A 13,339-nucleotide genomic window follows, 5' to 3' on the forward strand; every position below is an offset into this window, starting at 1 on the left:
CAGTTTTGAAATAGAAATCAAATTTCTTCTCAAATTGGGTACATAAAGACAATCTTTTAATGTAATTATTCCTTCTCTGAAATGCAATTCTATAGTTCCTATGGTTGTAGTTGCAACACTTGCAGAAGTTCCCAAATAAAGAATCACTTCTCCATCACTCAGTCTTCTACTTGTCCTGAACCCCTGCAATGTATTACATGCATGAGTAGAAGCCTAGGAGTCAATACACCAGGAAGTAGAAGTGACCAACATATTGGTCTCTATGACAAAGGATTTGAAATTACCTTGTTTCTTGGTCTCTAGGTACTGAGGACAGTTCATCTTCTAGTGGCTAGTCTACTTGTAGAAGTGATAAGCATCTGATGCCTTATCCTTCATTTGCTTTTTAGGCTTGCTAGTTTTCTTCTAAAGTTTCTTCTTTGCCTTCCTTTTCTTCTTGCCCAATTTTCCACCTTCAACAAGCATGGCTATGGGCTCATCATTCTTTATCAGTTCTTCGGCCCTTTGTAATGTATTGCTGAGTTTCTGAATGCTAACATTTAGCTTGTTTATATTATAGTTCATTATGAACTGATTGAAGGAAGGAGGCAAAGAGTTCAGGATGGTATCAACTTTGGTGGCATAATCTAGCCCAGATCCAAGTGCCTCCAATTCATTAATGTATCCCATCATCTTAAGACAATAGTCATGAACTAGCTGGTTCTTGAACATTTGTGTGGTCATAAACTACTTTAGGACCTTCTGACGAGTATAACGATTTTTCTATTCATACATGGTCCTTAGACTATCCAAAAAATCCTTGGACACTTTGATCCGATCGAATTGTTGTTGTATCTAATTGTTTGAGGAGACTATGATGTAGCACCGGGCAAGAGAATTTTTCTTTTCCCATTCTTAATATTCTCTCCTGCAGGCATCAAAAGCCCTATCACCCGGATGATCTAGAGTAGGGTTCTTAGCAACTTTGTCTAATTTCTTGGATGTCAAAACCAACATAAGGTTACGAAACTAATCAACATAATTTGGGCCCTTAAGCTTATTATCGTCCAACAGTTTGGCGAATTGTTCGTTTGCCATTTCTAATAAAAGACAAAGCAAATATTAGTCCACAACCTCATTTGATTCATGTTATCTACATTGATATAGATTTTTAATCTATGTACCATTTTCATTTGTTCGTCTCTAAGATTTTCCTCCTATCTCAGTAACGGAGACTGCGAACTATGTCTCTAGAAATATGGGAAACCACATACAGTGCATGGAGCCAACTATTTTAGCTGCATAACCCCACCACTTTCTGTGAAGGATCACATCCACTCATCTCATGAGCTTTCCCTTTGGCCTCTGTTAGACAAGGTTCATTGTCATTTTAGGTTAAACCTTTATGTCTAGTAAGTGCTTACCCATCATATTCGTGAATGCCAAGGTACCGTGAGAGAGTCTTCTATTTTAGGATAGGCCCCTCCCACACCGGTTTATGACGCCCCTATCATCTTATGAAACAATCCAACAAATCCAGCAACAAATGGATGGCCCAATTTTATGGTATATCTCCTTATTATTGAAGGACCCATCTTCATGCTAATGATGAAAGGCCTTTAGAGAGTTCATCATATAAATCTCCTTATCACATGCACTTATATTTCAGTGGAGGGAACGAAATATTATGCCCTAGTTTTATTTAAGTCAAACCAAAGTGGCTCCCACTGACTTTCTCAAAGCTAGATTTAAATGGGCCCTAAACGGTTAGGGTTTCGCACGGTTCCTCTTGAGGAGGAAGCTAATGTTGGGCCCATCAAACAGGGAGATCACCCAATGATCTTATGGACACCATGGCAATGATGTGTATTTAGCCATGGTGTGCGAAAGAGCCATTATCGAATTAACATGGGCCAAGTACTTATGGCCCATGTACGTAGCACATCACACATCCATACATCACATGCATGAAACGAATTGATCCAATCAATTAAAATATCTGTAAAATCCTTAATTAATTAGATTAAATTAGTATCAGCCCAATAGAGCCCAAAATGTTATCATATAACATTATCTAGGTACATGGGTTGTACTGCAAAAAGTAGTTCGGCCCATGTAGCTAAATCAGGGTTGATTCAGTTTTATCATATTAAAACTGGGTTTTTACAGAGGTGGGCCATCAACCCTCTGGCCAAAATCAAATTTGGGTAAGAAAAACCAACCCCATCGAACCAATAATTCGGTCCAACTAGTTTGGACCAAATCTGATACAAATCGGCCCAAGTTTTGGTGTCCAGTTCAAGATTTAATCCAAGAAGAATGATTTGAAAAATAAATTAATTCAAGATAATCAAATTATCAAGAAAACAAAATTAGAGGGATGCACTGTGATTTTCTTGGACATCCTGCAAACCTACAAAGAACAATTAATCACAGATTGCAAAATCGTTATCTACAAAATCGTAGATCGCAAAATTTCTTCCCCTTTGTTGCGCACTCCAGCAATCTCCAGATGGAAATAAAATAGAAAAACCTAATTTTTCTATTATTACATAACATCGAATTCCTATACAAATTGTCTAAAAAAATTATTTACAGACCAAATTGAATAGAAAAGAAACAACAGGGCGCGCCAATCTTGGCACTAGAAAGATTCGATCTCCATCACATGTGCAACCCAAATATTCAAGAAACATACATAGAACAGTTCTATAAATATAACAAAATAATAAAGATTTATTTTCTAGATCATCTGCCCAAAATCTGGAAACCAATACGCTAACTGCGCAAATTGGGTAGAACACCTTCTGCCCATTTGCGTAGATTTAGATCTGATCTAATTTGGTTAAAAACTTGAACCTGGCTCTGATACCACTGAAGGGATAGGAGATCCATCATATGGATGGCCAAACCCTGCAGGAAGGTTGGGCGAAATTTCAAAAATTTCTTTACTTCCATCCAGGAATCGTATTCCCAATTTAGAAAACTGTATTTTTAAGGTTCATTCTTGTAACCAAACCGGACCAAATATGAAACCAAGAATAGGGAGGGATATACCTGATACAGAATCCATGCACAAAGCTCTTCCCAATGTAGGTGTTCATGAACAAAGAGTGTACCAAATCCTCCCTCCCCTGAAGATGATACAGCTTAGGATGAGGTAGGATCAACAGTTAGTTCTTCACCAAGAACTTGTGATTCTTCAGCAAGAATCGAATGGGGTAGTGAGCACAACTTCAAAATTTTTTCTTCTAGCAAGAAATAATATCAATATCAAATCTTGATTAGATCCAAGAATTGGAGATCAAACAGGGTAGAGCGGCAAGAGCAGGGAGAAAAAGAACTGAAGGCAAAAATTAGTCAAACTGAGTTGTCTTTTGTAATGTTTGTGTGTGTTTTTCAGATCAGCCCTGCTCTCTATTTATAGCCTTAAAGAGACAACCTCCTAATCTGATTAGGAGTCTCTTGATCCAAATCTTTATTTGGATCTAAACTCTTTAAGTGATAAGGATAATCCCTTATCTTTTCTGTAGTTCAAGATCAGCTTATTCCTAATCAAATTAGGAGTTCCCTGATCAAAATCTTAATTTGGATATGGACTCTTTAAGTGGATAAGAGTTATCCTCTTATCCTTATTTGCTGATCCAAACCTAGATCCGCCCCTATTTAACTAACCCAATTAACCTAGTTTAAAATGGGCTTTGGGCCCATTAAGCTTTCAGGCACACTTCCTTTTAATGTTAGCTAGCTTGGCTCTTTTTGTATGGCGTGAGACCCTAACATTGATCTATACATCAGCAACATGGGTTCAACATAGCCTCTGTTACAAGGCCTGGCCGAATTCACTGCTGAATACAGTGAACTCCTAAGTCCATCCCTATGGGCTCTTAATGGGCCCAACATTTACACTAAATGGTCCTTGGGTCCAACCATCTTATTAAGGCCTAATGACTGTGAGTAGATGCAAAATTAGCCCATCAGGTATAACCCTCAATGGTCTTACACTTAACCTCTCAGCCCATAATGATCAAACACTGCCCGACAAGAGAGGACCTCTCCCTCGGCTGCAAAGTACAATGCTGCACTCTCTACTCACATGGACCCCGAGAATTAAAACCTTTTGCAAACAATTTGTGAGACCATAATATATAAGTATATTTCTATATAAATATATTTCACAAAACCAAATTTCAAACACATTTGAAATCCACTGCAGGTAGTTTAGGTTTCCATCAGAGATAGTGCATTTTCTCGATCAATCACTTTGTCCGACAAAGGGGCTGATCCTGTCACTCTGATCACCCACTCCGATGAATTCTCAGACTGTCCCAACATACCCAGGTTTTGACCCCGTCTAAGGATCTCACTGATTGGCACTTCAAAGATAGCCCAATCTGACACCTAGTGTAGTATCATAATCGAGTCTAGGGATCAGGTGTAACATTCCAGTTTTGCCCATTTATCTTTAATGTCCAGGGTAATACTGGAATTTTGGTCCAATTCAGGGTTTCAAGAAAACCCACACTACATGTACCTCAAGTCTCACCCTGGCAGCTGAGACAAGCCACCCCAACCAACTTGGCGGTACATCAGTGTTTGCCTTGATAGGATAAATCTCCCCAAATCTGTCCAACGTCTATAAAGATTCTAAACTAACATGAGTCTCATATGTGTCTAGTTTAAGGGTATTACACATAAACACACCACAATAACATGAATCAAATATGTACTTTATTCATTTACAATGAATGTCATAATGTACATCATGCTGATTGGAGCTAAGGGCATACACTGTCTAACAATTATGATTGTGATCTGATGTATCGCCCATGGCCCGGACCAATAGCGTGCACGCACATGGCAAGTGGCAACGCTCAGGGCGGACCCATTGAGGGCACGCGTAAAGTAGAGGTCGGTGCACAACCCGAGGCCAATAGTGCAGCCGCACTCAGCAGCCTCGGATGGCCACGCTACTTAGGGCCAGACCGTATCCTGACCGTCCAAGCCCACCTACCTCTAGGCGACCTCAAGTACAAATAGGGGCAACCCTCTCAAGGTAAACACCTGGACTCTGGACTACTAAGGACTCTCCAGTTTCTTGTGTGACCTCGTCTAAGCACTCCTTACTCAGGCCTCATCCACCACCTATTACCCCCATACTAACTTGACCATCGGATTCTTCGCCTTAGGTTAGCACCTGGGGCCTCTAACGTTCTCTCTCTCTCTCTCTCCCTCTCTCTCTCTCACTCTCTTCATAGGTCTAACCTATCAACCCTCGGCCACAACAGACCTCGGATTCTTCAGCTAGCCCTCGGCTCATAAGCAAAATTACCTTGTTGCCCTCGACCCATCCTAGGTAGCAACAATTGGCACCGTCTATGGGAACGTCACTAAGACTTCCCTCAATTAAATTCACACTCTAAAAACTTAAGAATTAACTCCTAATCTTTAGTCGACATGGCAAGAAACACCAGGAACACTTAGAAGTTGGTCACGATGGACCATATCCAAGTGGTCCTCGACCGGCTCGACAACCACACAGAGAGGCTGGATGAAGTGGGGCATCTGGCAGGTCTTCGTTAGGGCAGCCACCCCTCTAGAAGCCTGGGGCACTGTGGTGAACGTGTATCCCCAGACCTGTTAGCCATCAACCTAATCGGATCCAACAAGGCCGACCCCTCAGAGTTCAACAACAGCCGACGTGCTAGCTAGTCGTCAAGGACCTCCCGACCCTCTAGCCGATGAGGGGATGAATCAACATAATTCACGATCATCATCGAGACCGAGGAAATCACCACCGCCAACAAGAAAGCCCTCAGGATGAAGGCATGTGATTAGGTCACCACATCCCCCTTCGAGGGTCGAGGGCTGATGTCGTGCCTCTCCTTCTTACGTTTTGAATCTCTAAAACCTCCTGAATGACAAGCGGGCCAGAAGAAACAGACACGTGCTCGCGTCAGAGTACTCGGGGAACCAAGCTGACCCATTCCACGTGCGGGAGAACCAGGATGAAGCCCAGGACCCATCGACCAGAAGATTGTCGAACTGTAGGCGCAGCTCGGTGCCGTAAAAGATGAGCTCTACCAGGTTAAAGAGAGCCAAGCTAATGCCTCGGCAAGCCAGAACCCCTCGTCCGTGAAGGTGGATGCCTTCACCCTTGACATCACCTCTGAACCCCTCCCATCGCACTTCAAAGCGCCGTCGCTCGAAATGTACAATGGAATGTTTGACCCAGACAACCACCTAGAAAGTTTCAAGAAGATCATGTTCCTTTGTGGATACTCTAATGCCTTGATGTGCTAGACTTTCCAAGCGACCTTCAAGGGGTAGCCCGCTGATGGTTATCCGGGCTCCCCCCTCGGTCCATTAGCTCATGGAAACAGTTCACCAGCCTCTTCCTTGCCCACTTTATCAACAACCGATGAATACAAAAGAATGTCATCTCACTCATGACTATCTGGCAGAAGCGTGGCAAGAGAAACTGAAGAACTTTTAATGGACGTTGTCTACCCTTCTTCTATCTGGCAGAAGCCCACTTTATCAACGGTTGAAGTCAGCCAACCATTGTTTACCCTTCTTCTATGCCATCAAGAAACTGAAGGACTTTTAATGGACGGAAGAGTGCCAATACGCCTTTGAAGAACTGAAGTCATACCTCGCTTTGCCTCCCCTCCTCACTTGGTCACTTCTAGGGGACATGTTGTACCTATATCTCTCGGTCGGGGATGAGGCCATCAGTTCAACGTTGATAAGGGAAGATGGAGTGTAGAGACTGATCTACTATATCAGCAAGGTCCTCTATGACGTCGAGACCCAATACCCCGAAGTGGAGAAATTGGACTTCGTCTTAGTGCTCTTGGCTAGGAAGCTTAGGCTGTATTTCCAAGCCCACACCATCACGATCCTGACCAACCAACCCCTTCAAGCCGTCCTTGCCAAGCCAGAGGCCTTGGTATGACTGATCAAATGGGCCGCCAAACTATTTAAGTTTGACCTGTAGTACCAGCCGAGGCCTGCAGTTAAAGCACATGCCTTGGCCAACATTGTAGTAGGATGCACCTTTATTCGAGCCCATGGCCGACTCCTAGAAAAGGAGGAAAGGCCTCATCCGATCGAGGGACCTTGGCCTACTTAGAAGCTATTCATTGACAGATCATCCAACTCTAAGGGAAGTGGAGCCGACCTCATACTCCTCACCTCAAACAACACCAAAGTGGAATACGCATTGAGGCTCAATTTCTTAGCCTCCAACAATGAAGTTGAGTATGAAGCCCTCCTCACCGGCTTGCAGCTTGCGAAGGACCTTGGCTCTCAATACATCAAGGTCTTTAGTGACTCCCAGTTGGTGGTGAATCAAGCTAACAGTGAGTATGAGGCCAGGGAACAGAGCATGGCCAAATACCTGGCAAAGGTGTAAGAGCTCGTCTGCCACTTCCAATACTTTTCACTGCTGCAAGTCCCACTTTCTGAGAATATGAGAGCTGATGCCCTATCCAAGTTAGCAAGAACCTCGGGCTCTACCCTCAGGCACACAGTCCGTGTTGAGAAGTTAGCTCGACCAAGCACTGAAGAAGTCCAAGTGCTCCCCATGTAGGCCGAGCCCTATTGGATGAACCTCATCATTGCCTTCCTCTTAACCGAGCAGCTACATGCCGACAAAAACCAAGCCAGATGAGTCTGACAACAGGCCGCCCACTACACCTTGCTTGAAGGGAAGTTGTATAGAAGATCTTTTACCTTGACCTACCTCCGATGCCTCCATCAATAGAAGGGCGGGCACGTGCTCCGAGAGTTTCACGAAGGCATCTGCGGTAGTCACATTGGAGGTAGAGCCCTGGCCCAAAAAGCACTTAGGTAAGGGTATTTCTGGTCGATGGTTCAGAAGGATGTAACCGATGGTTCGATGTGTGAGGTTCATAGAATGTGTGCTTCCCTCAGCATCAAACAACAGTACACCTCAGCGGGATTTCCACAAACCAATGACCTAGCCAAGGTTAGCAACAAAATAATCCCAGAAGGGCTGAAGACTAGGCTTGACAGAGCCAAGGACCTTTGAGCTGACGAACTCAACAGCGTCCTATGGGCTTACTGGATGACACCTCAAACTACCATGGGAGAAACCCCGTTTAACCTAATTTATGACACAGAGGCCGTCATTCTAGTAGAGATCGCCCAACCGACGCTTCAAACCAAAGCGTACAATGAAGCTGAAAACAATAAAGGACTTAGAACCAACCTAGACCTGCTGAAAGATGTCTGAGAGCATGCTCAAATCAGGGTAGTGCCCTACAAGGAAGGAGACCTCATCCTCAAGAAAGTCATGGTGCCCAAGCCCGATGTAGGCAAGTTTGGCCTCAATTGGGAAGGTCCCTATAGAATCAAACAAGTCCTTGGCCCCGACGCATTTTGGCTAGAGTATCTGAATGGAAGACCAATCCCTCGGACATGGAACTCAGAGAACCTCCAAATGTATTATCAATGAATGTACTCCTTAGTGGCTGGACGGTGAATAAAAATGCAAAGTTTCACCCCTGACTCCAATTCTTAGTGTATAAGTTCTTATTTTGCTAACTACCAGGACCCCTCGCCCGTACGACCAGCCGACGCATACAGCCTCCCCCAAGGTTACATGCTCGGACTGGACTGCAGTTAGGGCACATGATTCCTTACAAACCATATGCCCACTTCGCCTCCATGCTAAGGCAAGGAATGACAGGGACCTCGGCTATAAGCACTGACCAACGATCTTGGCCTACCATGAACAAGCACACTAAAAATAACCAAGTACTTCACCAAGTAGGAAGCGCCCTGCATCCTCCGCCAGACTGACCTCAGCCTCGGCACCCCGGTGGCTTGACTCGCCTCCCTTCCATTCTTGCCAAGGAAAGGGGCCTCAACACCTCAACGGCATATCCCTAAGTGGTGAGCCACCTCGACTCAATTCTTTGCTACTTGTGACCTCTCGGAAGGGGCACCAACCCCTCAACAAAAAAAAGTACAAGTGCAAGAAACAAATAATAAAGGCACAAGTTACGCAAAAAAGTATATTCCATTAAGTTTGATCATTGTTTTTTACAAAAAGTTGGCCTCGAAGGGGGAGGTTGTGCCCTTTACAAAAAATGTAACTTGACAAAATTACAAGCAAAAAATCAAAAGAAAAGGAGGAGCCTATATAGCATCCTTGGCGGTGGGAGTAGGGACCTCGGCAACCTCAACAGAGGAGTCCTTGAAGACTAGTGCAGTTGGATCCTTAGCGGAGGGAGTAGAGGGGACTTTATCTCCTCTTGGGACCTTCAGCTGGGCCACCGGGAAGTCTGACATCAGCTTCAACACCTCAAGCTTGGTGTCCTCGATGCCTTCTAGGTAGGAGTCAACCCCGTTGTCGGTGAGGCAGTACTAGTACTCCTCTGTTATCTTCCAAATCGCGACGACATCCTTAGCCCTCTCCTTAGCCTCCACCACTTGTGCTCGGGCAGCTGCCAGGGCCTCATCCAACTGGACACGCTTTAGCTCCGATTGGCTCAGCATGTCATCGGCCTTCTTCTAGGCCTCCTTTAGCTCGGGCATAAGGGCCTTCTCTGCTTTGAGGTCCTCCTCTAGCATTTTCCACATCTCCTTCTCTTCATTCATAGCCGAGGAAGCTAAACCTCAGTAGCTCTTAGCCTCGATGACCCATATCTCGAGCTGCTCTCTCTGATTCTCGGACTTCTTCAAGTGTTGAACAAGAAGCCCGACCAAGTCACCTAGGCCGATGAGGTACCGACATGTCTGCAGAAAAGACACCTTTGTCAGTATGTTAAAGCAACAAAGACAACATCAACTAAAAAAATGAGAGGTGGAAAAGCTTAGCTCGGCCAAGTGGTCCAGGGCGAGGTCAGGTCCGATTGGCTCTTATTCATCATGGCCAGACGATCCCCCTGAGGGATCATCCCCATGATCAGAGCCCTCCCGACCCCCCGAGTGTCAAGAGAGTCCCCCTCTCGGATGTCCCATTGAGGGCGGAACACGCACCATGCGACTAGTTGCCCCTTTTCTTGTGTCTCCGGTGAAGGTTGAGGACCAAAAGGATGAGGCCCCCTCGAGCCCCCCGTGTCATGTTGGTGGCCTCTCCTCTTTGAACACCGCCTTCGGCATGGTGGTCCTTGTGTGCTAACCTCTTCCCACAGGGGGTTAAGGTACATCGACTGGCCTCTTCTGACCAAATTCTTGGTGCCGGCCCCCATCAGCCAGCCTTTGGCCTCGGTTATCCCTAGCATTGGCAAGCACTGGATGAAGGGATGGGATATCCATCACATGGATCACCAAATCTTGTGGAATAGATAGGGCGAATTTCAAAAATTTTCTCCCATCTTTGCAGGGAATCGAATTCCCTATTTCAGAAAACATAATTTTAAGGATCAATCGTGAATCAAGAACCAAATCAGATCTGAACCAAAAGGGGTAGGAGGGAGGATATACCTGATACAGAGAATCAACATCTCACAATGGAGGTGTTCACGCCCAAGGAATGATCCAAAATCTGCTCCCACTGAAGATGGCACAGTGAAGGATGGAGCAGAATCAGCAACGTTCTTCCAAAAGAACTTGACCCATCGCAAGAATCAATTGGATGGCTTGTGGGTACAGCTCCAACCAATCTTTTCCCAAAAGATTGGAATCAAGATCAAATCTTGATTTCTCCCAAGAACTGGAGATCGAACTAAAGGCAATGGCGGTGGCAGGAGAGAATTCGTAGGGTGCAGAAATCTCTCTTTCTAGGATTTTTCTCAGCTCTGAAGAGAATCAGATGTGTGTCTTAGTTAGGCTGCCGCCCCCTTCATTTGTTAACCTAAAAGATCAGCTCCTAATCCAATTAGGAGCTGCTTATCCAAATCATATTTGGATAAGATCTCTCTTTAGGTGATAGGGATAAACCCTTATCTTATTTGCAGATTAGATTAGCTTTCTCCTAATCTCATTAGGAGGTTTCTAAATCTGAATCACATTCAGATCTGGACTCTCTGAGTTGATAGGATTAAGACCCTATCCTATCTGCTAATCTATCTCAGAATTCGCCCCATAATTAATTAAATAAGCAGCCTAGTTCAAAATGGGCTTTAGGCCCATTAAGCTGATGTACTCACTTAACCTTCCAAATTGCTACCTAGTTGGGCATCCTTGTATGGCGTGGGACCCAAACATTGATCTACACATCAGCCACATGGGTTCAGCCCAGCCTTTGTTACAAGGCCTGGCTGAATACACTATTATGGACAGTGCACCCCTTGAATCCCATGGCCGAATACCTTCTGCCCATTTGCGCAGGTTCAGATCTGAACCATGGCTCTGATACCACTGAAGGGATGAGAGATCCATCCTATGGACGCCCAAAGATTGCGGAATAAGGGGCGAATTTCAAAAATTTTATCTCTCCCTTCAACTGGGAATCGTATTCCCTATTTAGAAAATCATATTTTCAAGGATCAATCTTGAACCATAAACTGAACCAGATCTGAACCAAAAGGAGTGGGAGAGGATTATACCTGATACGGAGAAATACTATCTCCCAATGGAGGTGTTCACGCCCAAGGAAGGATCCAAAATCTGCTCCCACTGAAGATGGCGCAGTGAAGGATGGAGCAGAATAAGCAATGTTCTTCAAAAGAACTTGACCCTTCGCAAGAATCAACTGGACGGCTTGTGAGTACAGCTCCAATCAATCTTTTCCCAAAAGATTGAAATCAAGATCCAATCTTGATTGCTCCCAAGAACTGGAGATCGAACTGAAGGAATGGCAATGGCAGGAAGGTGGCGGCAGAAGAGAATTCGCAGTATGCAGGAAATCTCTCAATCTCTCTTTCTTTAAGAGAAGAATGCTGTTGATGATGTTGTGTTGTGTCATGGCTGCCGCCCCCTTCCCCTTTTATAATCTTAAAGGGATCAGCTCCTAATCAGATTAGGAGTTGCTAATCCAAATCATATTTGGGTTAGAAGTCCCTTAGTGATAAGGGATAATCCTTATCTTATCTGCAAATCAGATCAGCTGTCTCCTAATCTAATTAGGAGGTTTCCAGATCTAAATCTTATTTAGATCTTGGACTCTCTGAGTGGATAGGGTCTAAGCCCAATCCTTTTAGCTGACCCACTTCAGAATTCGCCCCATTTAAATGACTGATCAAATCAGCCCAGTTCGAAATGGGCTTAAGGCCCATTAAGGTTATGTACTCAAAAAAAAACTTTCCAAATTGCTGCCCAGTTGGGCTTCCTTGTATGGCGTGGGACCCAAGCATTGATCTACACATCAGCCACATGGGTTCAGCCCAGCCTTTGTTACAAGGCCTGGCCGAATGCACTGCTAAAGACAGTGTACCCCCTAAAACCCATCAAATGAGCTCTATGGGCCCAACACTTACACTAAGTGGTCCCTGGGCCAAGCCACCTTGTAACACCCAGGGACTGTGGGCAGATGCAAGATTAGCCCATTAGGCATTATCCTCAATGGTCTTACACTTAACCTCTCAGCCCATAATGATCATACACTACCCGACAAGAGAGGACCTCTCCCTCGGCTGCAAGGAACAGTGTTGCACTCTCCACTCATATGGATCCTGGGAATTAAAACCTTCTTGCAAACATTTTAGAAACCATATATATATTCTTTTATAACTTATATAAAATATATTTTGCAAAACAAATCTCAACGGTTAAAATCGGCTACCGGCAGTCTTGGTTTCCATCAGTGAGAGTGCATCCCCGATCATTACCTTTGTCCGACAAAGGGGCTGATCCTGTCACTATGATCACCCACTCAGATGAATTCTCGGACTGTCCCAACATACCCAGGTTTTGACCCCCGCTAAGGATCTCACTGATTGGTACATCAAAGATAGCCCAATCCGACACCTAGTGCAATATCATAATCGAGTCTAGGGGTCGGGTGTAACTTTCCAGTTTTGCCCATCAATCTCCAAGGTCCAGGGCAATACTGGAAATCTGGTCCAGTTCAAAGATTCAATTAATCCTACACTGTATGTGCCTAGGGTCTCACCCTGGTAGCTAAGACAAGCCACCCCAACCGACTTGGTGGCACTACAGTGTCAGCCTTGTCAGGATAGGTCTCCCCAGACCGACCCACTGGCTGTGAACATTCTAAACTAACACGAGTCTCATTAAGTGTCCAGTTTAAGGGTATTACACAGAAACATACCAAGGGAACATGAATCAAATATGTATCTTTATTCATTTACAATAAACTCATAAAGTACATCATTCTGATTGAAGCTAAGGGAATACAAAACTGTCTAACAGCTCCCACTTGCACTTAGGTCCAATCAGGTACTAGCCGGAGTCCCATGCTTTCCACGTGTTTCTCAAACACTTT

The sequence above is a fragment of the Nelumbo nucifera genome, chromosome 1, assembly GCF_055504915.1.
Source record: "Nelumbo nucifera cultivar China Antique chromosome 1, China Antique-T2T, whole genome shotgun sequence".
Lineage (NCBI taxonomy): Eukaryota > Viridiplantae > Streptophyta > Magnoliopsida > Proteales > Nelumbonaceae > Nelumbo > Nelumbo nucifera.